This window comes from Dermacentor variabilis, chromosome 7 (genome assembly GCF_050947875.1).
Source record: "Dermacentor variabilis isolate Ectoservices chromosome 7, ASM5094787v1, whole genome shotgun sequence".
In the NCBI taxonomy this organism is placed as follows: Eukaryota; Metazoa; Arthropoda; class Arachnida; order Ixodida; family Ixodidae; genus Dermacentor; species Dermacentor variabilis.
Window position 1 is genome coordinate 61,524,870 of NC_134574.1, and position 14,733 is coordinate 61,539,602.

Below are 14,733 nucleotides of genomic sequence, written 5' to 3' on the forward strand. Positions count from 1 at the left end.
GATGATTAACGCTGAAATCGTCGTCTTTAGGAAGCACCATCATGGAATGCTTGAATAAATTGCACCAAATCACACTTGACGCAACCTCCAATAAACCAAGAAATCACACATACATGTGTGGCCCTTGAACACACACACACACACACACACACACACACACACACACACACACACACACACACACATATATATATATATATATATATATATATATATATATATATATATATATATATATATATATATATATATATATATATTGATACGTGTGCTTTATCTTTCTTAGCTGACCGCGGTTCCCCGTTCAACAACTGTCACCGCTCAGCAATTGACGCAGCTGCATGTAACGGAAGTTTCTCGAATGTTATCAATCATTCTATCCGCTTTTAGTTGTCACCAAACCTTGTTTAATCTGCTTGCATGTATTCGCAGCCCGAATTGTGTGGTGCTTTCCGGAAGACACTTGGACACCAGTGATTACTGTGGAACTTTCGATGATTCATGTATAAAAGCCGACGCGATTGAACCCCGCATAAGATTTTCCTCGATTGCAGACTGTCTGGGCTGCTATCATCGTGCTTTGAGTGAGCCTGTTTTTTGGGACACAGCTCGGTCCAATAAAGAGTTAATTTCGCCATTTACAGTTTTGCTACTGTGATCCTGACCGTCACTACCAGGTTACATCTGGTGGAGGTGCTTTGGTTCATCGACCGGACGCCTCAAACAAGCCGTGATCCAAGCGCCAACACCGAAGACACCACCAACGTCGCTAAAGGCCAGCGAGCTAGCCGCAGACTGCAAGGGTTGCCCCCGGAGTACAGATTTTTGCCTAAGACGACCAGGAAGGTCGTAGCCAAGTCAATAGCTATAACGGCAGCTTCAGCGTCCGCCATCTGTTGCGTACTCCAGGGTAGCGTACCGTACTGCTGCCGAGAAGTAGCGGCGCCTGCCTATCGAAGCTCGACCGACATTACTTATTAGGTAGCGTGGCGTTGTCGGCGGGCTGCAGGCATCCGGTAGAACATGGCGACCGAGGAAGGGCGAGACGATTTGCTAGTGCGAAACTTGCACGGTTTATTCAAAGGTAGTTGAAAGAAAATAAGAAAAGCATGAAGTATCAAAGTACATTTCGGAGCCCCTTAAATAGGCTCTCTACAAGTGTGGGCGGGATCTTGCTTCCGTCGATGTCACGTGACAGGCACAGAGAGAGGGCCCCTCCTCCTGCATTACCGAGCACGGGTAGGAGAAGTCAGCCCTCTTTTCGACGAATCCTGGTAGAAGGCCCTTGTGCGCAGGGTGTGTGACAATAACCCTCGCAGGAGAAGTCAAGCCTTATTTCGACGAAGCCTGGTAGAAGGTCGGGTGAACGACCTGTCGCCCGTAGTGTCCGGCCTAGTAGAAGGTAGGGAGAACGACCTGTGGCCCGTGGTGTCCGGCCTTGTAGAAGGTAGGGGGAACGACCTGTCGCCCGTGGTGTCCGGCCTGGTAGAAGGTCGGGTGAACGACCTGTCGCCCGTTGTGTCCGACGCCAACCCTAACACATCGTGCTTCAACCACACAGGGAGCCAGCTACCTTCCGTGAAGCTTCGTCGGACGATCCAGAAACCTGGCTGGAGAATTTCACTTGAACTTCAGCCTTGAACAACTGGACACCCGAGGATAAGCTGCGTCATCTGTACTTCTCCTTCGAAGATACCGCGAGGATATGGTTCTAGAACTGCGAGCGCACGCTTAGAACGTGGGAGCTCTTTCACGGTAAATTCCTGAGGAACTTCACGAGCATCGTACCAAAAAAGAGGGCCGAAGTTCATTGGAAGCCCGAGTGCAGCTACCTTACGAGAGCGTTCCCATCTTCACTGAAGAAATGAGCCGTCTATTCTGCCACGACCACCCGGAAATGTCCGAGGAGAACAAAGTCTACTACTCAGTAGCAGAAAGTCGCCTAATCATGCGCGGTGCGAAGCAAGAACTTTTCACTGGAATGATACGAAGGCCACCGAAGACCGTCGAAGAGACCACAAAAGAGTGCGGAGCAATGGGAGGAACTGCTGTCCAGCGACCGCTGTGAAGGCCAGCTAGGTCTAGTGCGGCGTGCACGACGGACAGCACAGGCCAGTGGAGCCCTGGACTAAGGGCAACGTACGATTGCGGTAGAAGACGGACGAAGCAGCGGGTGAAGATCTCCGGGGAAGACACAAGGAGGAAGACCCCAGCCACAGAAAGAGAGAATTACTAGAGCTCAGTAAAGTTTTCACTCACTCACTCACTCACTCACTCACTCACTCACTCACTCACTCACTCACTCACTCACTCACTCACTCACTCACTCACTCACTCACTCACTCACTCACTCACTCACTCACTCACTCACTCACTCACTCACTCACTCACTCACTCACTCACTCACTCACTCACTCACTCACTCACTCACTCACTCACTCACTCACTCACTCACTCACTCACTCACTCACTCACTCACTCACTCACTCACTCACTCACTCACTCACTCACTCACTCACTCACTCACTCACTCACTCACTCACTCACTCACTCACTCACTCACTCACTCGCGAGACCAGCAGCAGCAATTCAACTGCCGCAAAATCTCAACCAACTACGCCGTAGTTCAATCACTAGGCACCGACTACCTAGGCGAGGCTATCAGAAGGGTAGTTCCGGAGGAGCTACAGAAGCTGTTCCCTTCATCACAACCTCAAGTGGCTTCGATTGTCGTCGTCGTGCGCGAGGAGATCCAACAGTCACTCGGAGTCCCTCAATCGCCGCAGCCTCAGCCGGAAACGAAGACGTACGGTGCCCTTGCCCGCCGTCCCGATACCCCGCCTCACCCGCGCCAGGGCTCGGCAGCACCTCAGTTCCGTCATCCACTACCGCCGCTGCTAGCACGCTAACCCGTAGCCCCGTGCAGCATGCCAAGGATGACAGACGTTAGGCGTGCCCCCGACCACTGTCCACTCGGCTACCCCTGCGGAGAAGCTGGTCACATCTACCGTCGATGTCCTTACCGCGATATGGGCCTACGAGGGCTCGCCGTCAACGCGCTAAGTACGCAGCTTCGCGAGCGACCACCTGACATCGCCGACTACATCGCTAGAACGCAGTGAGAGCCCGACGTCCTTCGCGTTTGCCGTGGCCATCGCGCTACCTGTCGCAGCAGTGCCGAGCATACACTGGCCCAGCCCGGGGCCGGTCCTTAAGCCCCTATCCGGAAGATTAAAAACAGCAATTGATGGAGGCGCGGTTGCTGTATGTCTAAATAACGGAAGATCCTCCGCCGCCGACGATGACAGTTCCAAATGTATTTCGACAACGGAGCAACTACATGCCGCCATCCCGACGAAGCCTGGGAGCCAAGAATACGCAGACGAAAGACGACCTCGCGACACCGTGTAGCAGTCACAGATCAACGCGATGCAGCCATGATCCGACGCCAATACCTAACTGCAACGGAACACAAAGAACCGCCGACGTCGACGTGCTTCTCGATGACCACGATTTCACCGAGCTTGTAGGTAGTGGAGCCAACACATCCGTCATCAAGGGATTATTCGCCGCCATGTTGTGACAGTCAAGACTGCATGGAACAGTCCTAAAATTCGGAGAGCTGAAGGACACCTGATAATACCGACTGGAATCTGCATGGCAAGAATTATAAGGCATGATCAGACCTACCCTGCGACGTTCGTTGTAGTCCAGCAGTGCTCGCGAGAGGTAATGCTCGGCATGGACTTGCTGTACCAACACGGCACAATAATTGGCCTGAGGTGGAAGTGCATAAAGCTGTCCACAAACCAAGCGATGCGGACGGATAGGCCTTCCAGTCAGCGTGGCTTGAGTGTACTCGAGGACGAAGTGAGCATCCCGCCTCGGTCCACCAGTATCATTTCCGTCGGTAGCGAAACCCCCGCAGACGTAGAAGGGTTCATGGACAGCGACCAACACCTACTGCTTGACCGTGAAATGTGCTTCGCAAGAAAGATAGTTAGACTGCACGAAGAGAAGGCGAAAGCGATGCAGACAAACTTCAGCCTGAAGTTCAAGCACATAAACATGGGGTCGACGATCGCATATAACGTGGAAATTGCGGACACTAGCAATGCGTTTGTCCTCTCGGATTCTGTCGTATCTACCTCGGCAAGCATAGTTTCCGAACCCCACTTCGCAACGTAAGTGTAAGCCTCACCATGAGTAATCAGCAAGAGAACAGGAGTCTCTTTCACTATCCAAAACTGCTTTTCGACGTTATCAAGGATTCGACACACTTCAGTTGCAAAGCATCACATAATAAACGAAGTGTGCGCTCGACTACTATACCAGAGCCCTTACTCAGTTTCGACGCGAGAACGTGAAGATATAAGGCAATAAGTCGCCGAAATGCTGCGCGACGACATTATCCAGCCGTCGAAAAGAACGTGGCATCTACTGTAGTCTTGGTGAAGAGAAAGGAGAGAACCGTACGTTACTGCATCGATTATCGTCGACTGAACAAGATAGCGAAGAAGGACGTATACCCCCTCCCACGCATAGACGACGCATTGAATCGGCTCTGCAACGGTAAGTGGTTCTCGTCAATGAATCTCATGGCTGGCTACTGGCATATAATAGTCGAGGTGAGAAATTTCGAAAAGATTGTCTTCATCACGCCAGGCGGCCTCTATGAATTCAAGGTCATGTCATTTGGACTGTGCTCGGCGCCTGCAACGTTCCAGCGTGTCATCGGCACGATGTTATCAGGACTGGAGTGGCAGACCTATCTTGCTTACTTGGATGATGTATTCGAGGAAAATTTCGACGATCCCTTTAGGCGGCTTGCGACAGTACAAAAGGCCATCAAGTCATTAGGGCTCACTTTGAAACCAGAAAAGTGCCGCTGCGCTTAAAATGACAGTCTGTTCCTGGGCCACGTTATCAGAAAACCTGGAACCTGGAAACCATGCCCCGAACCGCAGAAGACAGCTGCTATCACAAAATTCCCGCAGCCCATCGACATGAAGGCAGTGCTTAGATCTCTTAACATGTTAACAACACGGGTGGCCCGTGCTGTATTTTATGTCTTCCTTTTGTGTGTGTTTTACCTTCCGGCAAAAAACATGTCTTTTAGCAAGCACCAAATAGGCTTAACATGTGTGCCTACTACAGGTGCTTTGTCAACGACTTTTCAGGCATCGCTGAGCCATTGACACATTTAACTAAATGTGATGTCAATTGCATTGTTAAAGCCGAAGCCGAAGTGTGCATGTGTGAATGTAACAGCCTTATTTGAAGATTATATTTTGTCGAGTTTTGCAAATTCTGGGCTCTGACTGGGTCTTTGAACCACAATCGAAGTTCGCTGACGCACCAGAAGGCCTCTTATCAATTGTCCGTGCTTTCGTGGGGTTATTTTTGGAGGCTCATATGTCGGCTTTGGAATTTGGCCCGGCGTTGGCGCCTCGTTCACGGGGTGCGCGACAACTTGCAAAGCAAGATCGACTTTCTCGCGACAGTATCTAGGCGCGGATTGGCTTCGTTTTTCTTACGAAATTATGTACTGGGGAAGAACTTTTCGCCAGCCCGCGCAAAATACCTTCTTGTGTGCCCGCAGCACTCCCGTAAGAAGTGCTGCATGCCCTGCAATATAATAAGACAGCCGCGCACCTTGGGTTTTCCCGTACGCTCGCAAGATTAACAGTACTATTGGTCGCGCCTGACCACCTCGTTGCCCGTTACAGTAGTACATGTCGGGACTGCCAGCGACGTAAGACACCACCGACAAGGCCGACGGGATTCCTACAGCCGATCGAGCCTCCTTGCCGACTATTTTAGCAGATCGGGATGTTTTTGTTGGGACCTTTTCCGACGTCAACACCTGAAAACAATCGGATCGTCATAGCTACCGACTACCTTACCCACCACGCCAAAACGAAACCTCTGCCTAAAGGAAGTGCTGCCGAAGTCCCTAAATCGTTGAGGACATCCTTAAGGGACATGGTACCCCAGAAGTTCCTATCACCGACAGAAGAGGGGCCTTCACTGCAGAGATCACACAAACCATATTGCAATACATCCAGACAAGCCACAGGAGGAGCACTGCCTACACCCCGCTGACGAATGCTCTTAGGGAGCGGTTGAGCAAGGCCCTCGCCGACATGCTTGCAACGTACGTTGACGTCGAGCACAAGACGTGGGGTGCTATCCTGTTTGTTGTACGTAACCTTCGCTTACTAGGCGGCGATGCAAGAAACAACGCAGATCCCTCTGTTCGAGCTTGTTTACGACAGGATACTTACGACAATTCTCGACGCCCTGCTGCCACACATCACTGACGAAGAGAATCACGATGTCGCCACCAACGCGCCGAGCACGCACCACAGCTCGTACGCCTGCGCATCAAGAACCACCAGAGGACCGACAGCCGTCACTACATCGTTTGACGACGCTACTTGAATGCTCAGCCTGGCGGCTTAGCGAGAAACTTTTACGACGCTATTTCGGACACTACAATATCATCCGACGAATTGGTGCACTGGGGTATAAGGTCGTACCAGAAGGCATTTGGCCATTACAGCGGCGCCGCGCATGACCTAAAGTCATACACTTGGTGCGTCTGAAGCCTTTCTAAGCCCGCCGACGAGCTTTCGTGTTTGGTTGCAGCATCGGGACGATGCTTTTTAGGGGGGGGGGCGTGTATTGGACACGTGTACTTGTTTATCTTTCTTGGGTTACCGTGTTTCAACATCTAACAGATGTTATTGTTAAACGCAGGATGCCCTAAACGCAGGATGCATGTATCGGAAGTATCTAGAATGTTTTAGATGGTTCTATCCGCTGTCTGTTGTCACTGAACCTTGTGTAATCTGACTGCGTGTACGCAAGACGCGAATTGTGTAGTACTTTCTGCAAAACACGCAGGAAGCGGAGGTTACTGTGGAATTTTCGATCAGTCGTGTTTAGAACCCGACACGCTTGACCCGCAGGTCAGATTTTCCACACTCGCCGACTGTGTTCGCCGCTATCGTTGTGCTTGGAGTGTAGCCTGTATTTCTGGGGACGGTTCGCCCAATAAAGAGTTAGTTTCGCCATTTACAGTTCTGCTACTGTGTTCATGACCATTGCTATCACGTGACAATATATGTTCACTGCCTCTTGTGAGAGGATCCGGCAAGGATGTTCCGTTGGTCTCGCGCTATGGCAGATACAGCGGTGTTCGAATGTTTGGCGAACGCCTACGCCCTTAAGACCTAGCGTCCCTTGAATTCAAGTGGCACAAGGTGAGCACGATTTCGTGCAGTCCTTACCCGTTCGCCGCGTCTTGCTCTTCTAAGTTGAATTAACAGATCAGGACCTCTGAGCTCCAAGTCGTACCTTGTGTCGGTCACCTCCAGGTGCGCCGGGAACGCACCGGCATCCACCTGGTCAGCTAAAGAAGGTGCCGCTGTCTCCATGGTGACCGCAGCGAAGGCAGTGTCTGCTGCATAACCACCGCTGCGTCAAATTTTGGACCGGCGCTGCCACAGTCGGTCTTGCCGTCTTTTGTCAAGTGCCGTGTGGGCCAGCGTCGGTTCTAGAGAACCACTAGGCGCCCAGAGTCCGCGCAGTGATCGTTCTCCGGGTACAGCGGCACACCGCTTTTGCGGACAGCCAAACGTGGCCACAGGGTGTGCGATTCCTGTACAGCCGAGGCACCGCCTGTATGTCGACCCCAGCGTCCATTTGAAGTTCTATCCGCGGGGCTCGACAGACGTAACAGCGCGGCGGATCGACACCATCTCGCGACGTCCAGGTTGCTATGCTACTGACCACTTCAGTGACTGCGCCCCGTCGCGTTCTCCTGTGGGTTGTCCGGCGCTGCTGACTAAACCTTATTCAGATTTATAAATGGTCTCATTGATGCTAAAGAAAGATTAGCACTAGTTTAGGAATTCCGTGAGTGAGAACAAGGTGTGTAGATCTTTTTTAATATCCCTAATTATATAGCAGCTGCTTGGACTTGGTTTTGGTGTCATGGCACTTCGCTGTACACAGTGCAGCGGGCGCATTGTGTGCGGTCTCTTCTTCTTTCTATTTTGCCCTTGCCTTTACCGCTAGTGTAGGATAGCAAACATCATGCTCGTATGGTTGACCTCCCTGCCTTTGTTCTCCGTGCTTTGTCTCTGTGTACTTGTGCCTTCTCAAAGATTCCTTTGGCCTGGATTATGTGGTCTTGTAATCACTACTCAGACTGCATTAAGTTACTTCACAAACGTTCCTGAATTTTCCAAGTTGTATTCGCATCTTTATCACAACTACAGATGGGCGAATGGAATTTTTCGCGAATCCCAATCGAATACGAATCGTAAGCATCCCATATCGAGTCAAATACCGAATAGTCAAACGCACGTAAACGCAGATGCATATATTTCTAGCATGAGTATTTATTTCATTATATTTGTGTACTATGACTGCACTGGCTGTAGGGCATCAAAGAGTTAACTATCACGATAAAAGCATCCGTCTTTAACACAAGATCACTAATTGTTATTAAGTAAACTGCCTGAATATCCTCTCAATGTATTTAGAGCATGACATCCAACAAGTTTTACAAAACACTAAACTGGTCGACAAAAAAAGAGACCACAGATCTTGGAAAAAAAAAAAAACACTGCTGAAGGATATGTGTGCTGTCGAACCTTGTGAGACGGTACGTGGGAAGAAAGCATCACACCATCTAAAGTAAAATCTTTAACTGCCAAAAAGACTATATAAGCGGCTACAAGAGAAAACTCCGGTCTTTATGCAGGCTTGCACTGCAAAACCGACAGCAATGCTTGCATTGCCCATTTTCTTTCTGCATTGCTTCAAGAACATTTCTAGTTGTCACACTTCCGATAATTTTTAATAGCTTGTTTAGCAGTTGGAGAACAGGTGCCCAATTTTAACATCGGATAATTAGAAAACATAACCACATTCTAAATATAACCACTTCTAGTATTCGAAAATACCCAGTCTCTCCGTTTTCAATACGAATACGAATAGTTAGCGTGTAGTATTCGACTCGTGTTTAAAACTTCGAATATTTGCCCGGCCCTAACTACAAGCTTAGTTTCAGGCGTACTGATCAGTATTATTCTTGTATGCAATGTTGTAAACCACAATCACTTGAAGTGTACGCATTTCAGTCCTTTTTGGTGACATTTGCTTTTTCTTTTTTTGAGTAACAGTTACCAACCGCCGTGTCACGAAGAATCATTGAAAGGTGTTTTGGTTTATAAATGTCTGGTGCTTGCCTATTCCTGTTCTTAGTCGCATCTTGATTCTTCGAATCAATCTATTTGATGTACCACACCGAACACACTCAAATCGGCACTGTGCGCAAGTGTACATGGTCGTGCTTTATATTTCAGTAACTTTCATACCCTCCTTACATTTTCTTTCTTACATTTCTTGCGAAAGCATCATATGCAACATTATGCGAAAATCCGTCCCCGTAGTCGGCGTGACCGACAGACGTTACCAAAAATGGGGGACGGCGCAAGGAGTGAAAACACGTAAAAAAAGCTTGGATTGACCTCGAATTTCTGAGGGAGCAGCCTTCACACAAAGTAAATTATTGGCTTTGAAAAAAAAATTGGCAAACTTTGGCCTAGATGGGAATGGTACACCGACCTCCGGAGTGCGATAGGAGCACACTTCTCCGATGCCACGACGGCTCCACGCTTCCGGCTGACTAAAGTCGGGCCTAGTGCGTTCGTCATTGCACACGTCATGCCGCGACCATCTGGCTGACTAAATGTGTGGCGTAGTATGTGCGCCACTGGTGTTGTGCCATACTACGAGCACCACGTGACAACCCCGAGGCGGCGGGAGCTGCCATAATACATGCACCACGTGGCTACCACGAGGAGACGGGAGCTCCCACTTCTCCAAGACGAATAAAAAAATTCGACACGGGAGGCGACTTCAAGAAGCGCCCAGCCATATCCGCGACGAATCAATCGACGCGGGCGACCTCATTCCCCTGCCCCGCCGAGTTCCTGCCGACGAGATCTCGCCCAAACTGGTTCCTGCCGACAAGGGGTCGCCGAAGGGAGTTAAGGGAGATCGGCCCATTGTGAGAAGAGAGAGTCGCTTCCAGCCGCCCAGTCGGTCTGATGCGCTCTTACTACGCTATCTATCTGTACGCTATCATGCAGCATGTGTAAATATTGTATAAAGTTTTTCGTTTCTTCTTCGTCTGCGGAAAGAACCCGTCTTTCGTCCTCCACCTCGAAGTCACAACACTGGGCACGTGACGGCGTAGCCAGTGGGGAGGAAGTGGCACCACGTCTTGAGTGCATAAAATAAGCGCGCTGCCTCCCGGACGTCTCTTGCTCTTAGGATTTCGTCGCTGCGGTGTCTACTGCGATGCACACTCGACGCCACGTCATTACGTCTAAAATGAGCCGGTCTGTGGCCAGTACAGCCGCGTCACTTCCTTTTCGGATTAATCGGTGCTGTCTCCCGCGATTGAGTCTCGATGCCACGTTATGAGGGTAAAAATGAGCCGGTCTCTGGCCATTATACACGCGTCACTTCCTCTTCAGAATTTATCGCTGCTGTGTATACTGTGATGAACTGTCGACACCACTTGATGAGTGTGTAAAGTGAGCCGGCCTGTGGCAAATTCACACGTGTTACTTGCCCTTGGGTCATAGTCGGTGCTGTGTATACTGTAACAGAATCTCGACGCCCCTTTATGAGGCTCTAAAATGAGACGGCCAATACAAACGCGTCACTTGTTCTGCGGACCTAATTGCCACTGTGTATATGCGATGTGCTCTCGACGCCACGTCATGATTTTCGAAAATGAGTTGGTCTGTGGCAAATAAACACGCGTCACTTCCTCTTTGGGCTTTATCGGTGCCGTGTATACTGTGATGGACTGTTGATGCCACGTTATGAGTGTCTAAGGTGAGCTGGTCTGTGACAAATAAACACGTTTCCCTAGCTCTTCGGACTTAATCAGTGCTGTGTACGCTGCGATGGATTCTCGACGCCCTATAATGAGGGTCTAAAATGCGCAGTTCTGTGGCCAATACAGACGGATCACTTGCTCTTCCGATTTAAGTGGTGCTGTGTCTGTGGGATGGACTCTCGATGCCACGTGAATAATGTCTAAAATTTGCCGGTCTGTGGCTAATATACACGCGTCACTTGCCCTTCGGATTTCATCAATGCGGTGCTTATGCGATGGACTCTCGATGCCACGTCATTATTGTCTAAGATGAGCCGGTCTATGGCTAATATAAACGTGCCACTTGCACTTCGCACTTCGTCCGTGCTGTGTATACTGCGATCGATTCTCGATGTCACGTGATGAGTGTTTAAAGTGTGCCAGTCTGTGGCAAATTTACACGTGTCACTTGCACTTCGCATTTAATCGACGCTATGTAAACTGCGACGGACTCCTGACGCCCCATTAGGAGGGTCTAAAATGAGCCGGTCAGTGGCCAATACAGACGCGTCACTTGCTCTTCAGAGTTAATTTTTTGCGGTGTCATTGCGATGGACTGTCTAGGCTACGCCATGAGTGCCTAAAGTGAGCCGGTCTGTGGCTAATGTACACGTCTCAATTGTTCTTAGGATTTCATCGGTGCTGTGTCTACTGCGATTGACTGTCGATGACCCGTCCTTAATGTCTTCAATGAGTGGTCTGTGACAAATATACACGTGTCACTTGCTCTTCGTAGTTAATCGGTGCTGTGTGCACTGTGATGAACTGTCGATGCCACGTCATTAGTGTCAAAAAATTGGAGGACGCTTAGGCTTCGCCTTCAAAAGTGGAACGCGACAGCGTTCCCGTCGACCTGCCAAGGGGTGTAAGACAATGCGCTACGGCGGAGCGATCACTTACGAGGCGCCCCGCATCGGATTTTGCAACCACCAATCACGCGGTAAGTGCCCAGCAACGCAGCGTTCGGCGCGGCAACGAATCGTGCGCCTGAGCAAGCGGAACGAACCAAAGAACTCGGTGACTCGGAGGGAGAAACGATCTACGCCAGCCAAACGTCGTGATTGGCACGGACAGCCGGGCCGCGACGCGCCATCAAGGCCGACGCTATAATGGGGTTGACGCCTCGATGAGATCGTCCTCTATCTCGCTTGGGAGCACCACGTAGACGCATGACTCCTCGGAAGCAGCTCGACACACATCGCAGGGGATGCTTTCCCACCAGACGCGCTACGGCGCAGCGATCACGTAAGAGGCGTCCCGCATCGGACGCTGCACCTAGGAATCTCGCTGTGAGCGGAAAGAGGAGCCGCGTCGCCTAAACACGAGAGTTCGAGTGACGCACGCTGGAAGTTGGAAGGGGAGAGAGCGAGAAAACTTATTAAACGCAAGGGTAGTGGAGCATCCTCGCATCGGTCCCCGCACGGCCCCACGGGGAGAAGCGGTAAGAAGCGGGCGAGTGGCGCGCCACATGTCGGGGCAGCGCCGCACATTGTGAGGAGGGGGTCTTCTGTGTTTGCCGCAAGATGGCTCTGCGTGTGCGCAGAGCGGAGAAGAAATGTAGCGGAAACGCACTTCGCTACTCGTGTAACTGCGACATCTGTAAGTTACAGGCTCATAATTAGCGACATACACCGCACTATAAGTTTCTACGGCACGTTTCTAAGGCAGCAGCAGTGGCGGCGAACGGACACTCGTCTAATCGAGGATTTTCTACTGTCGTTACAGTGCGCAGTCGTCACATCGTGTTGAAGTTATCAGCTGCCCGGATCTCCACTACACCGCACACTGCACGTGTGCAGATTGGATTTCGAGCACAACAAGGCCCGCCCCACCTACTGATCCTGCTGCCGGTATCTGCTCACCGGAGATAGCCACGTCACGACAACGGAAGGGAAAGGCGCCACCGTCGTCTACAAATACGGGCGTCACTGCAATGACCTCCTCATTTGGCAGCAGCAGTGGCGGCGAACGGACACTCGTCTAATCGAGGATTTTCTACTGTCGTTACAGGTTGGTGATTGCCGTCCCTGTTTTAGTTAGCCGACTAAGGATAGTCTGCCACTGCTGCTGCCCGTTGTTTTAGTTTTTCTGTCTATATTGTTCACTTGTTACCGCATCACTTGAACCAACCTCCCTCGAGTACGCTCGTCAGAATGTCTAATTCTGTTTGTGATGAATGTGACGTGGCCATTAAGGCAAATGATGAGTATCTGCTTTGCTGCGAATGCTCGGGACATTTTCACATCAGTCATAATTGTTCGGGAATAACCAAGAAAAAATTTCGGTCCAATGATGTTGAATTTAGGAAGTCCTGGCGCTGCCCTTCGTGCCGCAATAGTGAGGCCAGCTCCGCCGTTTGTAAGGGGCAGGATGCCTCGATCGCCACCATGCTCCTGGAAATTAACAAAAAACTTGATGAGCTGCTCCCACTCAAGCAAACTGTTAGTGTAATCGAGGCATCAGTAAAGCTGCTATCGGAAAAGTACGATGATGTCCTTGTGAACCTTGCCAAGCATGATGGCGAAATAAAGACGCTCGCTTCCAAAGTGACTAAAATTGAGGCATCGTGGACAAGCATTGAAGTGCAGGCCTTCCGCGCCGCGGTTAACGACCTGGAATATCATAGTCGTAAGCTTAACCTTGAAATTCATGGCATCAAGCAAGAGAAAGACGAATCGCTCATGGACAAGCTAAACGTCATAGCGTCTAAACTGGAACTAGCTCCGCTAACTGAGGAAACTGTCTCCGCCATCCATAGACTAAAATCAAGAAACACGACCCCGGGCATAATCATTCGCTTTACTCGCCAGTCAACTAAAGACAAATGGCTTGCCAAAAAGAAACAGCTTCCAGGTATCGTGCCTGATGCATTCATGCTGGAAAATCTGACGACACAGGACCGAATGCTTCTGAAGACGGCGAAGGAATGGGCGCATGTCAATAAATTCCGCTTCGCATGGTACCGTAATGGCAAAGTCCTCGTGAGGAAAGAAGAGGGTCAGAATGCTTGCCTAATAAAGTGCGCGGCAGACCTTGATAGGCTGGTCTTTTAGGTCCAAGCAACACTTTTTCCTTCTTTCATATCATAATGGCATCCTTATGTGAACCTTATGTTTTTCCTTCTGAATTAAAGGCGTTCATAGGACCTGGGCACAAAGGATCTGTTCGTTGCATTCATGTAAACTGTCAGTCGGCGAAAAACAAAACAGCTGAACTTGACGCCATGTTTAGCAGCCTGGATCTGAAGTTTGATTTTATTATGCTGTCAGAGACGTGGTACCACCATAGCTCGTTTCCCTGGCAGCTCCCGAACTATGATTGTTTTATTCGATCCAGAACTGCTTCACGTGGCGGTGGTGTCTGCATGCTAGTGCGAAACAGCCTCAACGTGAAGTGTGTTGAGGAATTTTCTTGCGTCACTAATGATTATGAAGTGCTGTCAATCCTTCACGCGTGTACAATTTACTCTGTATTTTATCGTCCACCGAATGGTAATTCCGATTGTCTTTTGCTATTCCTTCAAAGGCTTCTTGAACACACTTCCGATTTCCAGTATAATATCATCATTGGTGGTGACTTTAATATTGATCTTTGTGTTAACACTGTCTTGAGGCGTGACTTTGAGCTATTGTTGCACTCTTTTGCCTGCCGTAATGTCATACGTTCCCCTACTAGAGTCGCTTCTGATACTTCAACATGCCTTGATTTGTTCATCACGAATTGCGGTCAGGCTGATATCAAAAGATATCAAATCTGGTGTTCTT

At 49.9% G+C, this 14,733-nt stretch overlaps 1 protein-coding gene across 3 annotated transcripts in view; it reads left to right on the plus strand.

Annotated features, from left to right (window-relative positions):
- The window catches only part of LOC142589081 (uncharacterized), a 152,438-nt gene that overhangs the window by 15,237 nt on the left and 122,468 nt on the right, over nt 1-14,733 (plus strand). The window lies entirely within an intron of this gene.